Below are 26,624 nucleotides of genomic sequence, written 5' to 3' on the forward strand. Positions count from 1 at the left end.
AAGGCAATCACATGATTCAAGTGACCATTTTTAAATCAAGTATCGATGAGAAAAGATACAATATTTTGTTGAAGTATTCTGTCTTACACTAATCAGGACAATTCGCCAACTTGGTGAAATTTAGAGGAGGTGACAATAGTTACGATCTCTGTCGAGGTAAATAACTTTTAAAATGAAGTTCAATTTTCCAATTAATAGCTGGACACAAGAAGTAGCCCCTGAGAGTCCAGGGATGCGTAGGTTAGCGGGATTAGTGGGTATAATAGATGGGGGTAGGGCCTGGGTGGGGTTGTGTTCGGTGCAGGGTCGGTGGGCCGAAGGGCCTCTTTCTGCACTGTAGGGTTCTATGATACTATGAAATAGAAGCAGGAGTAGGCCACCAGGCCCTTCAAGCCCGTTGCGCCATTCAATATGATCATGGCTGATCTATGCTGGCCTCAACTCCTTTTCTGTGTCATTTCCCCATCACCCTCTATTCCTCGATCTATCAAATATTTATCCACCTCCATTTTAAATTCTTCTAATGATCCAACCTTCACTACCCTCCGGGGCTGATAGTTCCAGAGATTTACCACCCTTTGTGACAAGAAATTTCTACGCACCTGAATTTTAAATGATCGGCCCTTTACCTTGTAGCTAGATTTCCTTGTTCGAGACTCTCCCACTGGTGAAAAGGATGGCACAACAAGGTTTTACTTTTCCAGGCTTGTATTGCAACAAAACACTAAAAGCACTATTGATTAAACACTGGGTTGCCTTTTAGGTGGCCTCGCTGGTGTCTTTCTAACAGAGAATGCACATAAAATAGGGTGGTACCCACCCACATTGCCCACCTACACCTAAGCTCACCCTCGTAATCTGGAAGGATTAGTTGGCAGCTCCAGAGAGTGGGACCTTCTCCCCAGCAGGGGGCAGAAATCCCAGTTGGCCCTTGTTCAGTCTGTCTGCAATGCATTATGGATGTAAAGCCATGAAGATACCCACCTTTGGATTATTAAGCCCACTACTTTTTGTAGTTAATTTATACTTTAAACCATGAAACACAACACTTTCCCTTTTTTTTAGCACGACCAAAGCAAACTTCATAGATAAACTTAACAATCCCTTAAGTAGACACTTGATTTTCCCAGAACCAGTCCAATGTAACTTCATTGCCGTGTTAATGTAAGCCTACTTGTGATACTAACAAACAAACTACTGTGATTCTTAGCATTCAAGGGTTTATTTCCTTTCTTTTTCTTTCTCATCCATGGAACCTTTAACCAAAACAGAGCTTTAACCATATGGGTAACACAGTGTCACAGTGGTTAGCACTGCTACTTCACAGTACCAGGGGCCCAGGTTCAATTCCCAGCTTGGGTCGCTGTCTGTGTGGAGTTTACACATTCTCCCTGTGTCCGTGTGGGGTTTCTTCCGTGTGCTCTGGTTTCCTCCCACAGTCCAAAGACGTGCGGGTTAGGTGGATTGGCCATGCTAAATTGTCCCTTAGTGTCAGGGGGACTATCTAGGGTAAATGCATGAGGTTATGGGGATAGGGCCTGGGTAGGATTGTGGTCAGCGCAGACTCAATGGACCAAATGGTCTCGTTCTGCATTCTATGATTCTATGAACTGTCTTTCACTGCCGTTTTTGCCCCTCAGAAATTCTCCTTCTCATGCAAGCCATCCTGACTCGGAAATATATTACCGTTCCTCCACTCTCACTGGGACAACTTCCTGCATTTCCCTCTGTAACAGCACTGTGGGTGCCCCTACACCACATGGACTGCAGCAGTTCAAAAACACAGCTCACCACTACCTTCTCCCGGACAATTAGAAATGGGCAACGCATACCGATCTAGCCAGAGATACCAGCACTCCCTGAAAGGAATAAGATAAAAAAAGCTCGCAACGATTTTAACTTTGTTTTAACTCTGTGTGCATTTGGCTTTTTCAATTAGTGTTTGTTCCTCGACCACATTCCTACACGGTGAGCTACAGCGTCTTGTTTTCTATAGCTCCTCTCCTTCTCATGGATCCTGGCAGATTAACTTTTTCTGTCAAGGATAACCTAGAACTTTCTCTTCTCACCGCCCATCTCCATGCTGATGAGAATCACACAGGCCTTGTATCCACGCAGAAATTATGAATGGCAATCCTGAAGACCCCAAATCACTTTTTTTTTAAGTAAATTGATAGTTTAATGCACAATTGTCTACCACCAACAATCTCAACACTTCACTGTGACTTTGGAAGTTAACAATCTATCCACTGTCAGCAGTCAGGCTTCTGCCATTGTTGACAAGTGTAAACATCTGGCACCTTCTTCAGTCTAGGCCATAAATCAATCTGGGCCGTCTGTAATCTCTAACAATCAAACCACCCAGGACTGTTGTCAGGCAGACATCAGAATAGTCACATGACTCTGCATGCAGTTGATTGCCATAATATATAAAAAAAGATATGGAACCATTGGAGAGGGTGCAGTGCACAGAAGGTTTACAAGATAATGTAGGTACACATTGAGTAAAAAATGACAGGCTGCTTCTATTTTCCTCTTGGGAAAAGAGGCTGAGGGGTGACCTAATGGAGGTCTTTGAAATTCCAAGAAGATTTTGAGAGAGTGGCGACAGAGAAACTGTTTCCTCCTTTGGGGAGAAGCATCACTTGAGGCCGCCAATATAAGATAGTCACCAAGAAATCCAAGAAGGACATTCAGAAGAAAATGGCCTATCCAAGTGAATGGCAAAAATGTAGAACTCGTGACCAGTGGATGAAGCAGGTGGCATAGGTGCATTTAAGGGGCAGTTTGGCCAGTAGCTGATGGAGGAAGGGAACAGATAGATAGATTTAGAATAGTTTTGAACAGAGCAGTCACACTGTTGAATGTTCGGATGGTCTGTTCCCTGCCATATAACCAATCTATATAATTCAATTTAAATGTCCCCACAACAGATGGTAGAATAACATAGCTCTATAATTTCCTGGTTTCTCTTTCACACCTCTAGGAAGGGGATTAGATTTGCAGTTTTCCCTTCGAAAAGAGACAATTTCTGAATTGAGAACACTTTGGAAGATTATAGCTTAAGCAACTGCAATTACTCCACTCGCTGCCTGCACTGCCATAGCTTCAAATTGCTGCAGTGTCCAATAATTATAGTCTCCCTGTCTGCTGTACAGTTATTATACCCTCACTATATAACTGCAGTGGTCAATAATCATTCTCCATATCTTTAATTACTGAGTACACATGTTAGAAAATTACTTTTAGTCTGTAACTTCCATAGGGGACACAGCTTTAAACTGAGGGGTGATGGATATAGGACAGATGTCAGAGGTAGGTTCTTTACTCAGAGAGTAGCAAGAGTGTGGAATGCCCTGCCTGCAACAGTAGTTGATTCGCCAACATTAAGGGCATTTAAATGGTCATTGGATTAACATATGGATGGTATTGGAATAGTGTAGATTAGATGGGCTTTAGATTGGTTTCAAAGGTCAGCGCAACATCATGGGCTGAAGGGCCTGTACTGCGCTGTAATGTTCTATCCATTGAAACACATGGAAAATTAGAGTGACCATTTTCTGATACCTGATCCTTGTGACTCTGTTACTCCTGGGAGTAACAATACCAGGCTCACTCATTGTAGGTACAATGACTCACAATTACAATTTTTCCATACTTTTCTTAAAGTGCCCAGTAAATTCATCACTCATAGGATCCCTACAATGCACGAGGAGTCTGCACTGACCACAATCCCACCCAGGCCCTATTCCCATAGCCCCACATATTTACCCTGCTAATCACCCTGACACTAAGTGACAACTTAGCACGGCCAATCCACCTAACCCGCACATCTTTGGAGTTTGGGAGGCCCAGGGAGAACATGCAAACTCCACACAGACAGCGACCTAAGGCTGGAATTGAACTCGGGTCCCTGGTGCTGTGATGCAGCAGTGTTAACCATTGTGCCGCCCACCTCTGTTACAGCCAAAAAAACAACTAAAATGTCCTTTAGTTATATAGGAAATATACAAGATTGGCATTTAAAGTTCTATTTCAGCCACATTATAGGTATGGGAGCAGGTACTAACTATGCCCAATGCACCAACCATTTCTCAAAGAGCTGTAAAAGCCCATCGTGGAAAGTGTATCCCAAAAAAGTATATACCCTTCACCTCAGCTACCAACAATTTTGTGTCAGTGATTTCGATGTGGGACCAAATGTAATATTTCCCAATTTGCCAATGACAGGGAAGATGGTGGCATAGTGGTATTGTCACTAGACTAGAATCCAGAGGCCCAGAGTAACGTTCTGGAGACCTGGGTTTGAATATAACTACGGCAGATGGTGAAATCTGAATTCAGTGAATTAAAAGCCTAATGACCATCAATGATTGTCATAAAAACCCACCTGGTTCACTAATGTCCTTTAGGGAAAGAAATGTGCCCTCCTTACCCTGTCTGGCCGACAGCAATGACTCACAGCAATGTGGCTGACTCTCAAATGCCCTCCAAAACAGAGGTAATACATACTGGGTCCAGCCAGTGTCACCCACATCCTGCAAAATGATTAAATTTTAAAAAACACAAAACTAGACAGGAATCTGAGTTGTGGGGAAGATGCAAAAAGGTTTCAAGAAGTAGTAGACAAGCGAGATTGGTGGTGTAGTGGATGAGGTGGAGGGCTCTTGCAGGCTGCAAAGAGACATTGATAGGATGCAGAGCTGGGCAGAAATGTGGCAGATGGAGTTTAACCCTGATAAGTGTGAGGTGATTCATTTTGGTAGGAGAAACTTGAATGCGGATTACGGGGTCAACAGCAGGGTTCTGAGGAATGTGGAGGAACAGAGAGATCTTGGGGTTCATATCCACAGATCTCTATCCACTCAAGTGGATAGAGCCGTGAAGAAGGCTTAAAGTGTGTTAGCGTTTATTAACAGGGGGTTTGAGTTTAAGAGCCATGGGGTTATGCTGCAACTATACTGGACCTTGGTGAGACCACATTTGGAATATTGTGTTCAGTTCTGGTCACCTCACTATAAGGAGGATATGGAAGCATTGGAGAGAGTGCAGAGGAGATTTACCAGGATGCTGCCAGGTTTGGAGGGTAGGTCTTATGAGGAAAGGTTGAGGGAGCTGGGGCTTTTATCTTTGGAGTGGAGGAGGATGAGAGGCAACTTAATAGAGGTTTATAAGATGATGAGAGGGATTGAGAGAGTGGACATGCAGAGATTATTTCCTCGGGTGAATGTAGCTGTTACCAGGGGGCATAACTATAAGGTTCGTGGTGGGAGATACAGGAGGGATGTCCGAGGTAGATTCTTCACTCAGAGTAGTTGGGGTATGGAATAGACTGCCTGCTGTGATACTGCAGTTGGACATTTTAGGAACTTTCAAGCAGTAATTGGTTAGGCACATGGAGCACGCCAGAATGACAGGGAGTGGGATAGCTCGATCTTGGGATTGGGCGTAACTCGGCACAACATTGCGGGCCGAAGGGCCTGTACTGTGCTGTACTGTTCTATGTTTCTATGTTTCTTTTCTATGAGTGCGCAAGAACGTGGTAGACAAAGTATAATGTGGATAACAGTTATCCACTTTGGCAGGAAAAACTGAAATGTGGAATATTTTCAAATGGCGGGACATTGGGAAATGTCGATATTCAAAGGGATCTGAGTGTTCTTGTTCGTAAGTCACTGAAAGCTAACATGCAGGCACAGCCAGCAATTAGAAAGGGAAATGTTTGGTCTTTATTGCAAGCGGACATCACTACAGGAGTAAGGATGTCTTGCTGCAATTGTATGGAGCCTTGGTGAGATCACACCTGGAGTATTGTATACAGTTTTTAGTCTCCTTATTCAAGGGAGGATATACGTGCCATAGAGGGAATGCAATAAAGACTCACTACACTGAGATGGAATAGCGGGGCTGTCCTATGAGGATAGATAGAGGAAACCAAACTTGTTTTTATTAAGAGTTTGGAAGAATATGAGGTGATTTTGTTGAAGCACACAAAATTCTTACAGGACTCAGCAAGGTGACTCAGAAAAATGTCAGCCAGTGAGTGGTCTTATAGGTTGATGCAGGAGAGACGTTACCACTGGCTGGGAGGTTGAGGACTAGGGAACACAGGTCATTTAAGACTGAATTGAGGAGGAATTTCTTCACTAAGAGGGTGGCGAATCTTGGGAATTCTCCTGTTGATGCTCATTCATTATGTTCAAGACAGAGACAGACAGATTTCTAAATAGCAAAGACATCAAGGGATATGGAGAGATGGGAAAAGTGCTTTGAGGTAGATGATCAGCCATGATCATACAGAATGGCAGAGCACACTCGAGGGGCTGAATGGCCTACTCCGGCTGATTTCTTATGTACCCAATGATGCTGTGCAGTGTTCTCCATCTCAGTTCCTGACTCTACAAGTGGGGCTTTAGCTGCAGTTGTCCGACAACAAAACTATTCCAGTCAGCTACAGGATTTAACAATCTTACTCTTGGACAAAAGTGTATTTTTGTGGTATCCATCTTATGGCTACTGATATCCCATTGACATTGTATTAAGCGGCTCGCGGCGGCAGTGTATTTAACAGAAGTAAAGCGTTATATTTCAACTGCCCATTATATTCCAGAAAGTTAGAGGAAAGCAGATCTCCATGCACGTATACTCAGAATGATACACAGAGCACCCCTCACTGAATACTGATGATATACTTCTAACGAGTGAATAGATGGGGATCGTTATGATGCGATTAGCTATAAAGCAGACAGCTAAGCTTTTCTAAAGAGAAAACCTTTGAAATTACCCCTCCTTGAAGCCACTTGCATTTAGAGAGACATCTGCTATGCAATATCCTTCTCAAAACCCTATCCCTATATCCTCCACCCTACACAGTGCACATGGGCTTCTGCGTCACTAAGATTAAGGCCCTCTTTTCAGCTGCTTCCTTCTCTCCCCCCAAATTTCCCCCAAGCCTCCAATCTGCGCACAAGCAACAAATTCATCTTTTCGACTGATCACGAGCCCCTCCCCCCCCTTCCCTCTCAGTGATCTCAGGCAGATTAGCAGTGGACCTTCCTCCTCCCCACCGGTCTCAAGCAAAGAGCCGTCGGATGCTTGGCACTTACCTCATCGCTAACTGGAGCTCCAGAATCGGACTTTTGTAGAGATATCTGTTTCGTGCCAATTCTGGATGGGCAAATGCAGTGGTAAAAGGGGAAGTGCTGGTAAAGTTGGGCGTGCAACTCATTAGGTCAATTTAAATGTATGTAAATACATTTAAATGGCCGTCATGCCCATTGACGTCCATTTTAGGACGTCATTCAGATAATTGACAGGGAACAAATCATGTGACTGGGCGGAGCTAGGTTTACACCAAGAAATCAAGCTCAGTCGCTGTTTGGAATTGTTAGTGAGCACTGTCTCTCTTTCTCTCTCTGGATTTGGAGATTGTTTGCTGTAAAAAAAAAGTGTCTCTGAGATTCTACTGTTTGGGGACGCATCTTTCTCTGGAGGTTGCTGCATGAGGATCAGGGGAGCATTGATTTCCTGTCACTGCTCAGAGGGTTTAAAAGGCTGGAAACATAGCACACACATCAGCATATCTGTTTTTGCGCTATTCAAAGAGGTCTATGAGGATACTGCTTACATTGAAACTATAGAGATAGCTAGTTGTTAAGGATTTATACCTTGTCATGTTTAAGTATTTCCAATTGATAAAAAGCTATGCTAATTCCTTTTGTTGTATTTTAACTATGTTCTTAAATAAAGTTTGTTTTGAAGAAAGTTTCTCCATGGGTCATTGAATCATACGTGGAGCAGAATACCTTATGTTCACCCTGATGTCACAATCAGTAATAGTTTGGGCTCAAGGCTAACTTTATAACACCATGTACAGCAATCCCCCGAGCTGCTGTGGGGGACCATGGACCATTAATGCTGAGTGTGATCTCTGGAATTCTCTGCCCATTGAAGCGGTGGAGGCTACCTCGTTGAGTATGTTTAAGTCACGGGTAGATAGATTTCTGATCGATAAGGGAATTAAGGGTTATGGAGAGCAGGTGGGTAAGCGGAACTGATCCACTTCTGATCAGCCATGATCTTATTGAATGGCGGGGCAGGCTCGAAGGGCTAGATGGCCTACTCCTGCTCCTATTTCTTATGTTCTTATGAAAGCACATTGCTGGAGCCATCTGTCATAGCTGTTTAGCCACCTTAAATTGAATTGATTTGATTTATTATTGTCACATGTATTGGGACGCAGTAAAAAGTATTGTTTCTTGCGGTGTACAGACAAAGCATACCATTCGTAGAATACATCAGGGAGCAGGAAAGGAGAATGTAGTGTTACAGTCATAGCTAGGGTGTAGAGAAAAATCAGCTTAATGCAAGACAGGTCCATTAAAAAGTCTGATGGCAGTAGGGAAGAAGCTGTTCTTGAGTCGATTGGTATGTGTCCTCATGATAAATTGTCCTTAGTATCAGGGGTTAAACATGCAGGATTACAGGGTTAGGGCCAGGGTGGGAATGTGGTCGATGGGCCAAATGGCCTCCTTCTACACTGTAACTTCCTATGATTCTATGACCCAGGATCAATTCCAGCTTGGGTCACTGCCTGTGTGACGTCTGCATGTTCTCCCCACAATCTGTGTGGGTTTTCTCCAGATGCTCCGGTTTCCTCCCACAATTGAAAGATTGGCCATGCTAAATTGTCTTTCGTGTCAGGGGATTAGCTGGGTAAATACATGGTGTTATGGGAATAGCCCCTATGTGGGATTGTTGTTGGTGCAGACTCGATGGGCCCAACGTCCTCTTTCTGCACTGTATGAATCAATCAGCTGCCAATTTAACGTTTCCAATGGCCTCTCAAGCTTCATCCTGGACAAGCTCAAATTCATCCATCCTCTTGCACCTCACCCCATCCAAAATGTCCCCAATTTATCACCACAATTCTTGCTCATCATCACCAGCACCCTATCGCTCAGAGCAATCAACTGCAAATCTCCCTGCCATCCCATTCCTCTACATTTAGCAAGCTTCTCTTGCTCACACCAGCTCTTTGAACCATGATTCAGCTTCCTGTACCTTCTGGTGATCATGGTAAGAAGTCTGACAACACCAGGTTTAAGGCCAACCGATTTATTTGATAGTAAACTCACAAGCTTTCGAGGGGACTCCCTCTTCGTCAGGTGAATGAAGAGTTCTGGCCTCAGACAGAGCATATAAAGCACAGACAGTTCACGGCTCTGTCTGAGGCCAGAACTCTTCATTCACCTGACGAAGAGGGAGTCCCCTCGAAAGCTTGTGAGTTTACTATCAAATAAATCAGTTGGACTTAAACCTGGTGTTGTCAGACTTCTTACTGTGTTTACCCCAGTCCAACGCCAGCATCTCCACATCATGCCTTCTGGTGATAGCAGAGCTCTCACACACCCTGCTCCCAAACACCTCGATTTGGATTTTAATCCCAACTGTCAAATGCGAAGGAACTTTGTCCCATTTAAAGGGCCATTTATCAAAAGGATTGTAATGAAGCACTTTCTTTGTATTGTACATAAATGAGCAAATTGTATCCCACTCAAACGTGCAGCCATTGGTCAAACAATTCCATCACCCACACAACATTCCTGAATTGATTTTGAATATATTTCAGTCCTACTGCTGAACTTGTGCATTGTAGTAACAGAATGATGGTTTGTACTGATATATTTATCATTTGCCCTTCTGCAACAATTTCTGACTTTCTTTGTGTAAGTGGCTCTACGCTCGGATCAATGGAGGGACGAGTGTGCTGATAGAAAGATGGAAAATCTAGAATCTGATCATTCAGAATTCCAAGTGCTGCAAATGGTGGAGCTGGAGTCACTTCCTCCATAGACTTTCTTTTCCAAGATGGTGTCGGAGCGAGGCTGCTTCTTACAAGCTGTGCCCAGCATACCTTCTCATTCTATCTTTTACTCTCGTTCTGTGCTTCTAAAACTTCATTCTAATGCTTTTAAACTCTCTAACAATGCTTTAATCCCTTTCTCTACACCCTAGCTATGACTGTAACACCACACTCTGCACTATCTTGTTTCCTTCTCTATGAACGGTATGCTCTGTCTGTGTAGCATGCAAGAAACAATACTTTACACTGTACGTTAATACATGTGATAATAATAAACCAAATCAAAGACTGGAGAGGCGATGGCCCAGTGGTATTTTCTCATTAAAAACAAGAAGCAGGGGAAGGCCATTTGGCCCTTCAAGCCTGCTCTGCCATTCATTTTGATCATGGCTGATCATTCAATTCAATATCCTGATTCCCTCTCTTCCCCCCCATATCCCTTGATCCCCCCTCACTCTTCTAAACTCCAGTGAATATAATCCTAACCAATTTAATTTCTCCTCGTATGACAGACCTGCCACCCCAGGAATCAGCCTGATAAACCTTGGCTGCACTCCTGCTATAGCGAGGATATCCTTCCTCAGATAAAGGCACCAAAACTGCACACAATACCCTAGGTATGGCCTCAACAACACCCTATACAATTGCAGCAAAACATTCCTATCCCTGCAGTCATTAGACTATTAATCCAGAAACTCTAATGTTCTGGGGAGCTGGGTTCTAATCCTGCCATGGCATATGGTGGAATTTGAATTCAGTAAAAAATATTTGGAATTAACATAGAACATTACAGCACAGTACAGGCCCTTCGGCCTTCGATGTTGCGCCAACCAGTGGAACCAATCTAATGACCCTCTAACCTAAACTATCCATATGCCTATGCACTGACCATTTGAACACCCTTAAAGTTGGCGAGTCCACAACTGCTGCAGGCAGGGCATTCCACGCCCATACTACCCTCTGAGTAAAGAACCTACTGATGACCATGAAACCATTGTCGATTGTCAGAAAACCTCATTTGGTTCACTATTTAGGGAAGGAAATCCACCATCCTTACCTGGTCTGACCTATATGTGACCCCAGAGCCACAGGAATGTGACGGACTCTCAACTGTCTTTGGTCAACTAGGGATGGGCAATAAATGCTGGCCAGCCAGCGATACCCATGTCCCAATAATGAATAAAAAAAGACCTGAAGACATACTGATGTTATTTGCATGGGTTACTTGGTTGCAAATGGCGGCCAACAATTAAAGGAAAGCAAAAGTAAAGGAAATATTGATGCAGGGCTTCAGGTCTCTGGAGATACTCTTACCTGCTCAGAATCAAATGGCTGTGGGTTGGAGCACTTTATTCTTGAGTCGTTGCTTCAGTGGTGAGGCAGTGGTGCGGGGTTGCCTGGGGTGCAGTCTCTCAGATAAGATCTTAAACCAAGCTCCCACTTCTGTGTTCAGGACGATGTGAAACTTTCCGTGTTCTAGGGCTTCTTCTTGGGCCCAGGATACCATCAAATGAGTTTAATTAGCCATTCATTCATTTGCTCTCTATGGAACCTCTCGTGTACAAATTAACTGCTTTGCCGACTGAACAACATTGACCACACCTTAAAACTGGGGCATAATTAGGTATTAAATCAATGCATGTTTTTTTTAATGGTAAGAGTATGTCATTGGTCAAGGGACCTACATTTTCCCTGTATACTCACAGGGCTTTAGGTAAGCCAAGGCAAGTTCACTTTATCTCATTTTCATTTCCAAACTTCCGTGGGGGTTGGGGGCATCTGCTCCAGGCTGGAGAGGAGCTTGTAATGGGAGGGGAAGGATTTAATTGTCGTGGTCCGTGTAGAGCCCAACGACATAGGCAGAATGAACATAACATAAGAAATAGGAGCAGGAGAAGGCCATCTAGCCCTTCGAGCCTGCCCCGCCATTCAATAAGATCATGGCTGATCTGAAGTGGCTCAGTTCCACTTTCCCGCTCTCTCCCCATAACCCTTAATTCCCTTGCCTACCAAAAACCTATCTACCCGTGACTTAAATATATTTAGCGAGGCAGCCTCCACCACTTCAACGGGCAGAGAATTCCAGAGATTCACCACTCTTTGAGTGAAGATGATGAGGAAGGAACTTTGGCAGAACCAGTAAGAGGAGCTAGGCACCAAGTAAAAAGACAGAACCTCAAAAGTAATAATTTTTGGATTATTACCTGAGCCACGTGCAAACTAGCAGAGGGCGAATGTGCAACTCAAAGATCGGTGTGGGGGTGGAGGGGGAAGTGGATTCCGGTTTGTGGGACACTGACATTAATACTGGGGAAAGTAAGATCTGTACCGTTGGGAGAATCCTTTTCTCTCAAAGGTTCAAGAGTCTTTAAAACTCTCCAAAACGCAGTCGAAACAGAGTCTTTGAATATTTTTAAGGCAGTGCTTCATTGATTCTTGATTAACAAGGGAGTGAAAGGATGTCGGCAGGAACATGGGGTTGTGGTTTTAGTCAGACCATGATCTTACCAAATGATGGAGCAGACTCGGGGGGCTGAGTGGCCTAACCCTGATCCTCATTTATATGGGGTAGCACAGAGCACAATGGTTAGCACTGCTGCCTCATAGCATCTGGGTTCAATTCCAGCCTTGGGTCACTACCTGTGTGGAGTTTGCACATTCTCTCTATGTCTGCGTGGAATTCGTCCGGGTGCTGCAGTTTCCACCCACACTCCGAAGATGTGTGGGTTAGGTTGATTGGCCGTGCTAAATTTAAGCTAGTGTCAAAGGATTAGCAGGATAAATATGTGGGGTTACGGGAATAGGGCTTGGGTGGGATTGTGGTCAGTGCAGACTCAATGGACTGAATACCTTCCTTCTGCACTTAGGGATTCTAGATTCTAGGTCAATGAGGAACAGCGGGTGGCAATAAAAACTGTCAAAAGTAAATTTTTGTGTTAGAATGTAATAGTTTTGACTAAATCTAGTTTGGAAATATCTCCTTGCAAAGCAAAGCAACAGTCACCCTGGATTGTGAATGGAGCTAATGGAAACATCAATTGTCGAGACTCATTGTAAAGGCTATGATTACACTCTGCAGTACACTCATGTTTCCTTTTACGCCTCTGTAAGCAGTCACATTCCCTTCCATAAATAACCAATCATCAGAGCTTCACAATAAAGAGGTGAAGAGAGAATCCCCCTTCACATTCCAATCGCTGAATCCTCCCCAATATCAAAATCCTGGGGTTATCATTAACCAGAAAGTGAACTGCGCCAATCACATAAATATCATTCTCAGACCCAGGAATTTTTACACCTTCAGGTTAGGAAATCTCCCTGCTCAGCTGGTGATGGGGATTGGGCTGGAAGATGGATCAGGGCATGTATGTCCGGAATGAATCCATAGGCTGCCGGGTATGGAGGTTGGCTGGGGCAAGGTCTGCTTCTTTGCTTTATCAGAGTGCTTAAATACATTTTAAAACATAATAAAACAAGTACCTGCCCCTCAAACCCCCCCCCCTTTTCACACACACACATTCCCTTTGTTGCACCCATGCCTTCACTCATCCCTAAGCCAAGTTAATGCCCCTACCCAATCTCCCACAGCTCCTCATGCCCTGTGCTAGTTTATTACCCCTCTACCCACCACCATGGCTCCTCACATCCCTACGAAAGTTTAAAATTTTAAAGCTTATTTATTATTGTCACCAGTAGGCTTACATTAACACTGCAATGAAGTTACTTTGAAAATCCCTAGTCGCCACACTCCAGCGCCTATTCGGGTACACTGAGGGAGAATTTAGAACGGCCAATGCACCTAACCAGCACATCTTTCAGACTGTGGGAGAAAACTGGAACACCCAGAGGAAACTCACGCAGACACAGGGAGAATGTGTAGAATCCGTACTGATGGTCACCCAAGCCGGGGATTGAACTCAGATCCCTGGCACTGTGAGGCAGTAGTGCTAACCACTGTACTCCAACTGCAACTGCATGCCAAACCACACCCTCTATCTGCCACCCTTTATGCTACCCCTTCTATGTCAAGTCAACTAATATCCTTGGACAGCTCCTTGACAGCTTTGACACTTCCTGGACAATTATGGCAGATTTAACAGTTCATTGACAGCTAGGCAGTTCCAAGGAATGTGTACATAAAAAGTGTATTATCATGTTCAATTTTAACAATCCCAAAGGGAGATTTATCTCTCTAAGGTATTTCCGAGCCCTATCCACAGGAGTACCTTATACCTCTCCAAATGGATACACTAGTTATCCAGTAACATCCACTAATTCAGAGCTCCTCTTATCTGGCTGTTCTGCACATTCCAGATTCCATACTCCTATCATTCCAAAATCCCACTTCAGTGAATGCAGCTGGTGATTTAAATGTGTTATGGTTCAGATTAGAAACTCAGAGTGTTTTATGAAGCCTGCCTGAACTTTAAGTTTTGCGTCTTGAAATTTGGCTAGGATAAGCATGATAGGTTCTAGTTCAGGTGTGATTCAAACGACCAACTAGGGAGCTTTTAGCAAACAAAGTTTATTTAAGAATAAAGTTAAAATGCATAGTAAGAAAATTAGCAAGAATTTTTATCAATTACAGACAAGAAACAAACCAACCACTATAATGTATAATCGTAATGAATATCTCTAATGTGTTCCAATTAAAACCAAAAACAAAAAAAACATTTTCACAGGTTTAACACAGCACACGCTAATGCTCACTTAATATTGGGGTTGAGTTTCCTAGGTCAAATGCTGATTTCGAATGATCTTGAAAACTCAGAACAGTTTGGTGGTATCAGCTTCCCAAAACCCCAAAACACAGATTCTTTACTGCTGGATGGCAGTAATCTGTGCTTTCAGCTAACTTCAAAATAAAAACAGAGACTTCTTTTCCAGCTTGCTTCTCAGATTCCCTCTAACACTGCAGCCAAAATGAAATTGAAACATGACCTCTTATTACCTGACCTGCCCACAATTTTTCCTTCCTCCTACATAACCCGAGGCTGTGAGCATGATAAACACCGACTGTGAGAACTGCAGAAACTGTGATTTAAAAACACTTCTTAAAGGTACACTAATATCACAAATACCAGGTGATCATGCATGTGTGGACCCCAGCCCTGGCACAGAGAAGATGAGAAATGCCTGGTTTGGGTGTAAGTGAGCACTTTCTCCATTTCTGGGATTTTTGCTTGATGGACAGCCTCAGTGTTGTGGTGGAAATCCAGGTATAAGCATTCCACGGTGATTAACTCACTGCCCAACTCCATAAAACCTCTCCACCATCCACAAGTCAGGAGTGTGATGGAATATTCTTCCCCTTGCCTGGATGGGTGCAGCTCCAACAACACTCAAGAAATTCAATGTCCATCCAGGACAAAGCAGCCCACTTGATCAGCAACTCACCCAGCTCCTGAAACATTCACTCCATCCTTCAGAGCATGAATGTGTGCAATCTACAAGAATGCATTACACCAATTCTCCCAGCCTTCTTCAACAGGGCTTCCAAACACACAACCTCTATCAGGACAAGGCCAGCAGGCATATAGTAACACCACCGCCCGCAAGTTCCCCTCCTAGCCACACACCATCCTGATAACGGAAGCCTATTACCATCCCTTCATGGTCACTGGGTCAAAATCTGGAACTCCCTCCCTAACAGCACTGCGGGTGGACCAACACCACATGAACTGCAGATGTTCTGGAGGACACTCTCCACCACCTTTTCAAGGGCAATTAGGTGTATCTTTGCCTTCCTTGTAATGTCCATATCACAAGATTGAAATATAGATTAATGTTCCTTTTGTTGAGTACAAAAGTCACAGTTATGTCTCTGAAGTGAAGTTCAACCTCGATGAAGTTCTTTTTTAATGTCTCATTTTGAACTGTGATACGTGCCTAAGAAAATTACTGTAAGTTGGTTTAATCGTGATCAGGACTTCTTCAAGTGTAAGATGCTCACTTAAGGATTGCAGGAGAATTATCTTTGCCAGAGAATGATTCAGTCTCAGGAACATGCTACAGTGGGGTTCAGTCTTGGGAACACGCTACAGTGCATCTCAGTATGGAGAGCTCGCTAAAGTGGGGTTCACTATTGGGAACAGGCTATAGTGAATCTCAGTATGGAGAACTCAATATACTATAAGCAAAGTGTTATCAAGTACAAACCAGCCATTCAATCACATTTATTAAATCATTATGCACCTCCTCCTTGTACAGGGTTGGGTGTCTCTAAAACCCAGTGCCATTTTGTAAGATGCTCACTCAAGGATTGCAGGAGAATTACCTTCGCCAGAGAATGATTAGAATGTGAGTCCTCCTCCCAATTGGTGCAGTGATGGCAATTGGAACAGCTACCTTTAAAGGGAAGCAATAGAAGGATGTGCTAATAGGATTAGATGAAAGGTGGCAGGAGACTCCTGTGGAGCATGAACAGCTGCACGGATCTGTCAAACCGAATGGCCTGTTTCTGAGATGGAATTACATCACTGAAACAGAATTGAACAACAGTATTCACCAGCAGATAAGGAGAGTTGAATAAATGGAAACCAAAATGTACATTTTAATATTGCTCGGCCATGAGAAAACCTGCACTATCAGAGTCTAAGGAACTAAAGGTCTGAAGCCCTTGATCAAAATGTTTAGAATTATCTAAGGCAGACATCATACATATACAAAAGAGTAAGGATATCTTGCTGCAGTTACGGTAAGAAGTCTCACAACACCAGGTTAAAGTCCAACAGGATTGGAACCTGGTGTTGTGAGACTTCTTACTGTGCTTACACCAGTCCAACGCCAGCATCTCCACATCATTGCTGCAGTTGTACAGTGCCTTGGTGAGGCCACACCTTGAGTATTGTGCGCAGTTTTGGTCTCCTAGTCTGAGGAAGGGCATTCTTGCTATTGAGGGAATCCTGCTCACCAGACTGATTCCTCGAATGACAGGATTGATATATGAAGAGAGACTAGGTCGACTGGGCTTGTACTCACTGGAATTGAGAAGAATGAGAGGGGATCTCATAGAAATATATAAAATCCTGATGGGTCTAGATATGCTAGATGTGAAAAATATGTTCCCAGTGTTGGGGAAGTGCAGAACTGGAGTCACAGTCTAAGAATGAGGGGTAAGCTATTCAGGACTAAGATGAGGGAGAACTTCTTCACTTTATATCCATTTATTCTTCTAATGCCATGTCAGAGTAAATCCATTTTAAAACTTAAATGAGGCTCTTGATTAATGGGGACTTGTATTTAAATAAATTATACTATTTCCACTTCTACTGAAGAAACTGAATTACGAATGCGAAGCATAAGACCATAAGACATAGCAGCAGAATTTTTAGGCCACTCAGCCCATCAAGTTTGCTCCGCCATTCAATCATGGCTGATATCTTTCTCATCCCCATTCTCCTGCCTTTTCCTCATAACTCCTGATCCCCTTATTAATCAAGAACCTATCTATCTCTGTCCTAAAGACACTCAATGACCTGGCCTCCACAGCCTTCTGCGGCAAAGGGTTCCACAGATTCACCACTCTCTGGCTGAAGAAATTTCCCCTCATCTCTGTTTTAAAGGATCATCCCTTTAGCCCGAGGTGTGCCCTCTGGTTTTAGTTTTCCCTACTAGTGGAAACATCCTCTCCACATCCACTCTATCCTGTAAGTTTCAATAAGATCCCCACTCATCCTTCTAAACTCCAACAAGTACAGACCCGGAGTCCTCAACCATCCTCATACGACAAGCTCTTCATTCCAGGGATCATTCTTGTGAACCTCCTCTGGATCCATTTCAAGGCCAGCCTTCATCAGATACAGAGCCCAAAACTGCTCACAACACTCCAAAAGGAGTCTGACCAGAGCCTTACACAGCCTCAGAACTACATCCCTGCTCCTGTATTCTGGCCCTCTCGACAGCATGATAGCACAGTGGTTAAGTTACTCAAGTAGGCATTAATGATTGGCAGGAAATGCGTTCAGACCCTCCATGGCAGCCGTAGATTGCAAATTCAATTGAATAATCTTTCTTAGTCTAACCTCCATATACACTTTTTCCCTCTTCAGGAAGAATGCCTAGGATCATTACCAGTCCTTTGAACTTTATCAGGGAAATCCCCACTGTGTTGGCATGGAACACCAACCCAGAGCTAGAGATGCTATCATTGCATCACAAGACCTCCATATAAGTTAATAAATAAAACCTGGAATAAGAAAGTTAATATTAGTAATGTTAACCACAAAACTATTGGATCACTGTTTAAAAACTCATCTGGTTCACTAATGCAATTTAAGGAAGGAAATCTGCCATCCTTACCTGGTCTGGCCTACATGTGACTCCAGATCCACAACAACGTGGTGAATAGTCAAAGTTTTACAACACAGAAAGAGGTCCTCCGACTCATTGTATCTGTGCCGTCCATCAAACACCAATCTATTCTAATCCCTTTTTCCCACATTTGATCCATGGCCTTGTATGCTAAGATGTTTCAAGTGCTCGTTGATAAGCTTCTTAAATCTTGTGATGGTTCAGTTCACCTTTTGGGTGAAAAATATTTTCATCAAATTCTCTCTAACTCTTCCGCCCCTTACCTTAAACCTATATCCACTCTAACCTGATCCCTCGAAGGGTGAAAGCTCTTTCCCAGCTACCTCATCCATCTGCTTCCTAATTTTATACACCTTGACAACTCTGACACAGCACAGTGGCTAGTACTGCTGCCTCACAGCACCAATGACCCAGGTTCGATTCCCATCTTGGGTGCCTGTCTCTGTAAAGCTTGCACGTTCTCACCGTGTCTGCGTGGGTTTCCTCCGATTTCCTCCCACAGTCCCAAGATGTGCGGGTTAGGTTGATTGGCCATATTAAATTGCCATTCAATATCAGGGGGATGAGGAGGGTAAATATGTGGGGTAGCCGGGATAGGGCCTGGATGGGATTGCATTCAGTGGGCTGAATGGCCTCCTTCTGCACTGCAAGGATTCTATGATCCTAAGCCATTCAGTTGCTGTGCGATGGACACTAAATATTGGCCCTGCCAGAGGCACCTACATCCCATGAATGAATTTTAAGCAAAAAGGAGAAATTGGTTCATGTGACATTTCTTCTCCTCTCGAAGGTGACTGTGTGCAGGGCTTTGCTTAACTCTTATCTGGAGGATTGTACATTCAAGTGACTTCAGTCAAGCAGCCCCTCCCAAAAATAAATAATTCAGCCATATTAACCGGCAAAATAATAAAACAAAAACCGAGTGAATGGTTCCAGTTGGAAGTTCATTCATTGTACAGAACTGAGGCTGCTCCTTCCCTTAGCCTGACACCAGCCCCACCCCCCAAAACACACGAGGGATTTTCACCGTTACCTGACGTGACCTTCTGATTAAAAAACTGAAGGGTTTCAGAAAGAGGAGCCCAGACCATCGCTGCAGCAATAAGGACGTTCACTCAGAATCAAGTGACATTGCAAACAGCGTGAAATCCAAGATCTTTTTATAAAACAAACCGAGGGATAAAAAGATAGCGGCGCCCCTGCTGCAGTGCAGTCAACCTCTCGCCTCTCAGAAATAGGAGTGAAGAAGTTGTGAACCCCTTTAAATCAGATCACGTCCACACAATCCGCTTACATCACCAAGTCAGTGGACCAAGCTCACCTCACACCCATCCCCACAGCAGCACACTGAAACATACACGTACTACTCGCTTCATTTCATCTCTGCGGCTCCCGTGCCTCTCCATCATCACCAGGCTCTTTTAAGTCTGTGTGTACATGTACTATAATTCACACATTCAGCAGGACAAAGTAACTTGCAACCCCCCCCGTCCCTGCACAAGGATCCGGTTTTCTAACCCAATAACAGTGTGTACCTTTCCCCGTCTTGTCAAATATTCCCCACTCAACAGAGTTACGGCCACTAAACTTAAGCAGCAACTCTCTCTGAATGGGGCAAAGGATGGATATTGTTAACAGGAGCATCTTTTGTTTTACCAGCAGGGTGGGGGGGACATAGAGGGAGAGAAAGGAATTTTTTTTTAAAAAGGCCAGACTCACCGTTGAAGGACATTCTGCTGAAAGTACAAAGTTGTTGGGAAGGTGGAGGTCAGGATGGAGAGGATGAGTGAGGGCTCCGGGAGGGGAGGGAAAGCTCTCTCTCTCTCTCTCTCTCTGTGTGTGCTGTGGGTTCTCCGGCTCTGCTGTGACAGTGGCGAATTGACACGTCCTGGACATTCACACCGCAGCCGGAGCCCAGCCTCCAGCAGCAGACAGCCTATCAGCTGCACACAGCCTCGGTAAAGCAGTGCCGGCACCTCGGGCTGCTGCGGGGAGGGGGGTGGTCGTGGTGTTTCCCCCCCCCCCCCCCTTCTCTGCTCACACAGAACCTGTGCCGGCGTCAGGAAGGGGGGGGGGCGGAATTCAGTCAGACTGTGATTCTCTTTTTATTCCAGTCTGGTCAACAGGGGGAGAAAGTCCCTCTCCACGTCCAAACATTACTTGCACCATTCCTCTGCCAAAGGCACTGCCTCCCTTCCAGCCTCTCACCTCCCCCCCCTGGGTTCATGCAAAAACTCTCTGGCTCGTTCCTCCAGATAGTTTCTCGTCCTCATTGACCTACGTTGGTTTCCCGAAGCACGTCAACCTTGTCTTTATATAGGAAATAATAAGAAGCTGGTGTAAAGTATGATAAGTCGAAAGGTGTGAGAAAGACCATCGAGCCCATATGGGCAGCGTGGGGAACTGTACTCAGTCATTCACTGCGGGATCGAATAGGGAATTACAGAAGGGAATTAAATCAGATTCGGTTTATCGGGTGTGACATGCTGGGCTGGCTGCACAGGTGGGACTGAGAACCAAATGGCTTTTTAAAGATAGGGAGATTGAGGAAGGAGGAGGATTTGTAATTTTTTTCTTTATTCGTTCATGTGGGCGTCGTTGGTTGGGCCAGCACTCATTGTCCACCCCTGAGGGCATTTTAATTCTCATTGCCGTGGGTCAGGAGTCACATGTAGGCACAGGTAAGGATGGCAGATTTCCTTCCCTAAAGGATATTAGTAAACAACTGACAATAAATCATTGTTAGATTTTTAACCCCAGACTTTTGCTGAATTCAAATTTCACCATCTGCCGAGGTGGGATTTGAACCCAAGTCTCCAGAGCAGTGCTCTGAGTTACTGGTCCAGCAGCAATACCACTGAGCCACCACCTCCCCTAATATTAATTGTAAACAATTGAAAGAAGGGATTTCGGTTAGCGTGAACAGGCAGTAGAAACAACTAAATTATACACTGAATTAAAAACAGCAAATGATTCAAAACTCGCTTTTGCCCCACATCCTCACATCTTGTGTAAGTTTCCTCCAGGTGCTCTGATTTCCTCCCACAGTCCGAAAGACGTGCTGGTTGGGTGCATTGGTCATGCTAAATTCTATTCGGTGTATCCGAAGAGGCACCGGAATGTGACGACTAGGGGATTTTCAAGTAACTTCATTTCAGTGTTAATGTAAGCCTATTTGTGACACTAATGAATAAACTTCTAAAACAACTTAAACCTTCCCTATCTCTGCCACCTTTACCAGCCCCACAATCTCTAAGATCTCTGTGCTAACTCAAATTCTGACATTGAAAAGCACCCTCTATTTCAATCATTCCACCTTTGGCAATTACACTTTTAATTGTCTAGCTCCTATGTTCTGGAATTTCCTCCTCTCTACCTCTCTCTCTTTAAGTTAATGCTTAGCATCTATTTCTTGATCAAGCTTTAGACCACCTGCCCTAATATGTATCTGTGTGTCAAACATTGCATTAAAAGCTCCTGTGAAACATCTCACCTGTTTTATTACTAAAAACTGCAATTTAAATCAAAGTCACTTATGATGCATAGTGTTTGCTTAATATTTCTATCAATAACTATTATAAATAAAAACTTACCATTCATTTCACTCATTTCTCATTCACTTTCAAAATCACTTCACTTCACAATCTCACTCACAATTTCCTTATGGTCAGAGGAGTGATTTTCTCTTTGTTTTCGTATCAAAAACAGCAATTCTCCCAAAAGTGCTAATTGGTGGAAAAACTGTTCTAGATCAGACATCCTCCCGGAAGGCAGACCCCCACCCCCCACCCCAGCAGACCACCACCCCCTTCAGCCCATCCGAATCACTACCCTCCTTCCATCCCAGACCCATTGCCATGCAGAGTGGCAGTGGGACCACCCCAACCTCAATGATCCCCCTAGACCCACCCACAATAGACCCCACCTGCTTGTCACTAAGCCTGTACTGACCATGCTGCCCAGCTGAACTAAAACCCCCTACCCTTCCAGGGACCATATCCCTCTATTCCAATCCTAATCATGTACTTGTCAAGACACCCTTTAAAAGTCACTACTGTGTCTGCTTCCACTATCTCCCCCAGCAATGATTTCCAGGCATCCACCACCCTCTGTGTAAAAGATCTGCCTCTTACATCTCCTTTAAACCTTGCCCCTCGCACCTTAAGCCTGTGCCCCCTAGTAATTGACTCTTCAATCCTGGGATAAAGCTTCTGACTATCCATTCTGTTCACGCCTCTCAATCTTGTAGACTTCTATCAGGTCGCCCCTCAACCTCCATCATTCCAGTGAGAACAAACCAAGTTTCTCCAATCTTTCCTCATAGCTAACGCCCTCAATGAAAACAATCTTTTCTGTAACCTCTCCAAAGCCTCCACATTCTTCTGATAGTGTGGAGACCAGAATTGAACACTATATTCCAAGTATGGCCTTACTACGGTTACATAGAAACATAGAAACGTAAAACAGTACAGCACAGTACAGGCCCTTCGACCCTCTAAGTTGTGCCAAGCTGTGTCCGTACCCAAGATCAAGCTATCCCACTCCCTATCATTCTGGTGTGCTCCATGTGCCTATCCAATAACTGTTTGAAAGTTCCTAAAGTGTCCGACTCCACTATCACAGCAGGCTGTGCATTCCATACCCCAACCACTGTCTGAGTGAAGAACCTATCTCGGACATTCCTCCTATATCTCCCACCATGAAACTTATAGTTATGCCCGCTACTAACAGCTACATTCACCTGAGGAAATTGTCTCTGAATGACCACTCTATCTATCCCACACATCATCTTATAAACTTCTATTAAGTCACCTCTCATCCTCCTCCTCTCTAAAGAGAAAAGCCACAGTTCCCTCAACATTTCCTCAGAAGACCTACCATCCAAACCAGGCAGCATCCTGGTAAATCTCCTCTGCACTCTCTCCAATGCTTCCACATCCTTCTTGTAGTGAGGTGACCAGAACTGCACACAATATTCCAAATGTGGTCTCATCAACATCCAGTATAGTTGCAGCATAACCCCATGGCTCTTAAACTCAAACCCCCTGTTAATAAACATTAACACACTATAAGCCTTCTTCACAGCTCTATCCACCTGAGTGGCAACCTTCAGAGATCTGTGGATATGAACCCCAAGATCTTTTTGCTCCTCCACATTCCTCAGAACCCTGCCATTGACCCTGTAATCCACATTCAAGTTTGTCCTACCAAAATGAATCACCTTGCACTTATCAGGTTAAATTCCATCTGCCAAGCCAGTTCTGTATCCACCTTGCCAGCTCACCTCTGATCCCATGTGACTTCGTCTATTGCACCAATCTGCCATGAGGGACCTTGTCAAAGGCCGTACTGAAGTCCATATAGACAACATCCACTGCCTGACCCTCATCAATCATTTTCGTCACTTCCTCAAAAATCTCGATCAAGTTAGTTAGACACGACTTCCTCTTCACAAAACCATGTTTCCTCTTGCTAAAACATCCACTTATTTCCAAGTGGGAGTAAATCCTGAATGGAAGAATCCTCTTCAATAATTTTCCTACCACTGATGTAAGGCTCTGGCCTGTAATTACCTGGATTATTCTTGCTCCCCTTCTTAAATAAAGGAACCACATTGGCTATTCTCCAATCCTCTGGAACCTCCCCGTATGTGGAGATGCCGGCGTTGGACTGGGTTAAGCACATTTATGTGCTATATTTGGAGACTCTGAAAGCTAGTGCTGCCAAATAAACCTGTTGGACTTTAACCTGGTGTTGTGAGACTTCTTACTGTACCTCTCCTGTAGCCGGTGAGGATACAAATATTTCTCTCAAGGTCCCAGCAGTTTTCTCCCTTGCCTCTCTCAGTATTCTGGGGTTTTTCCCATCAGGCAACGGGGACTTGTCTACCTTAATGTTTCTCAAGAACCCCAATACCTCCTCCCTTTCGATCTCAACATGACTCAAACTATCTGCACACCCTTCCCCAGACTCATCATCCACCTTCTCTCTGGTGAATATAGAACATTAGCTAAGTCTCTAGATTAATAGTGATAATGTCATAACACCATCACCTCCCCTTATCTCTAACCTCCATGCGATCAATAGTTTTAATCTCATATGTCTGCTCACTTTCCCTGGAATAAATGGTTGCATTGATGAATCACCAAGAGGCAATTGATGTCGGTGAGACTGTACTCCCCAGTGTAACTCATCACCTTTACAGCAACTGGAGAGGGAAGGTTGGGTGGGGAAAGGCAGTGCAGTAAAATGTATACAATGAATCAAGCATTGTTATGGATGTGAGCGTGCAGTACTGTGGTACAGTGATAGAGTCCTTATCTTCGAGTCTGAAGCTCGAGGTTCAAATCCCACTCTAGGGCTTGATGGCAGGGAAGGTGTGCTTATAATGTGGCCAAACAGGTTGAATATCAAATTGCAAATCCTGCCAACATATGCCAATGACAGGTGGCAAGAGTGGGAACAATTCCTCGCCAGTCCTGTGAGGAAGGGAATTGGAACCTGTACCATCGCTATGGTTGGCTCGGTTGGCTGGATGGCCAGTGTGGATCAGATTGGTGCCAGCAGCACAGGTTTCAATCCCCATTCTAATGGGAGTGGACCTTCGTTCTTGCCCTGTCTGGGTGTGGCAGAGGTTGTGGCACTGTGGGTTGGACCAGCCTTTGGGCAGGTAACTGAAGAAGATGGAGCTGACCATCTCAGCAGATGCAGTTGGATTGGATTACAAATAAAATATAATGACAGCCATTTGTGTTTGTCACATCTGCCGCAACACATTATCGACATCACAGTTGAAAATGGGTTTCAGCTAACTACAGAGCACATGTCAATCTCTCAGTGAGAACGGCTGCTACAATATGCCATGCGAATGGTTTTGCGATAAACAGATTGCTCATTTAAAATGAGACGGCTCCCAATGAAATAAACTGTCACAACGTTGGAGAAATCTACCTTTAGCTTATTCAGTAACAGACCCAGTGACACAAGGGATCTCCCAGCTAGTGCTATCAAATCATTCCAGCAACAGAGCATCCCGGCCATCTGTCCTACCCAGGTACATAACTGTCAAAGCGCATCAAAAAAAATAAACCTGAGGAACAAGGTTTAGAAAAAACCCACAGTAATTGCTGGAAGTACACAGCTTGAAGTCTAGAGCCTGTCAAGAGGAAAGGTCATGTTGTGTTGTGCTGAAAACATTCATCAGGAACGACCATCATCAAAATTGAAGTCGCTCTTCTGCTTGACCAGCACAGTTTGTCACAGAGGTCAGTGGTGATTCTGCTGCTCATAATCACTTTTTCATTTAATAAGAGAACACTCTTAGAGAGCAAAAGGTGAGAGATAAATATAAGAAGAAGGGAATAGTGATGTAGAGCTGTTTGGCCGTACCCTGTGAGAAGCAGCTTGATACCTTTAACCATCTTTATGGTTTTGGCATGCTTGAATGTTTCAGACATATGGCCTGTGATGACAGAATGAGAGAAAACAAAGCGAGACATTGGAGAAACCCACAGTGTCAGCTTGCTGCTCTGCTCCTTCAGTCCTACTCACTCGCTTTCCTTCCATATCCCTCGATTATCTCTTACCAAACAAAAATCTATCGATCTCAGGTTTGCACACTGCAATTATCCCAGTTTATATAACCTGTACAGAGAGAGGGTTCCAAATATTTTTCTTATTCATTCATGGGATGTGGGTGTCACTGGCTGGGCTAGCATTCATTAACCATCCCTGAGGCATTTAAGAGTCACCAAATTGCTGTGGCTCTGGAGTCACATGTGGGCCAGACCAGGAAAGGATGGCAGATTTCCTTCCCTAAAGGACATTTGCTAACCAGATGGGTTTTTATGACGATCAATAATGGTTTCATAGTGACAATTAGACAGTTAATTCCAGATTTTTATTCAATTCAAATTTCACCCTCTGCCATGGGGGGATTTGAACCTGGGTCCCCAAAACATAACCCTGGGTCTTTGTCTCTAATGTCTTTGTGTGAAAAAGTTCCTCCTGATTTACTCCCGAAGGGCCTTCCTCTTCTCTAGACGGCATCCTCGATTACTTAAGAGTTGCTGAACCACAGCTTATGTTGCAACTTTATGATGGGTTGAGCAAGTGGGCAGGCCCCAAATCAGCCAGAACAGGGGCCAAGCCCCATGATTTAACTGTGGTGGTTTTAAATGATAGGCTGCTGGCCTTGAATGTTCAGACAAACAAAGATCTGTATTGAAAGTATGTTAACGTTACAGGTTGCCAAGATAGACAAAGAACAAAGAAAATTACAACACAAGAACAGGCACTTTGGTCCTCCAAGCCATAGACTGCCCATTTGCCACATAAATGGCCAATGAAGGAATGGACACAGTGGTTATCTCTGCTGCCTCACAGCTCCAGGGATCTGAGTTCAATTCCAGCCTTGGGTGACTATCTGTGTGAAGTCTGCACATTC

General features: G+C 44.1%; 1 protein-coding gene across 1 annotated transcript in view; it reads right to left on the bottom strand.

Annotated features, from left to right (window-relative positions):
• LOC145348863 (leucine zipper putative tumor suppressor 3-like) overlaps positions 1 to 19,994 on the bottom strand; it is a 181,299-nt gene extending 161,305 nt beyond the window's left edge. The window contains exon 1 of the mRNA XM_080197007.1: positions 19,898 to 19,994. The gene's annotated coding sequence lies outside the window, so the exon portion shown is untranslated. The remainder of the gene's footprint in view (positions 1 to 19,897) is intronic.
• Between the last annotated feature and the right edge of the window lie 6,630 nt (positions 19,995 to 26,624).

This window comes from Carcharhinus amblyrhynchos, chromosome 1, assembly GCF_965287045.1.
Source record: "Carcharhinus amblyrhynchos chromosome 1, sCarAmb.v2.hapA, whole genome shotgun sequence".
In the NCBI taxonomy this organism is placed as follows: Eukaryota; Metazoa; Chordata; class Chondrichthyes; order Carcharhiniformes; family Carcharhinidae; genus Carcharhinus; species Carcharhinus amblyrhynchos.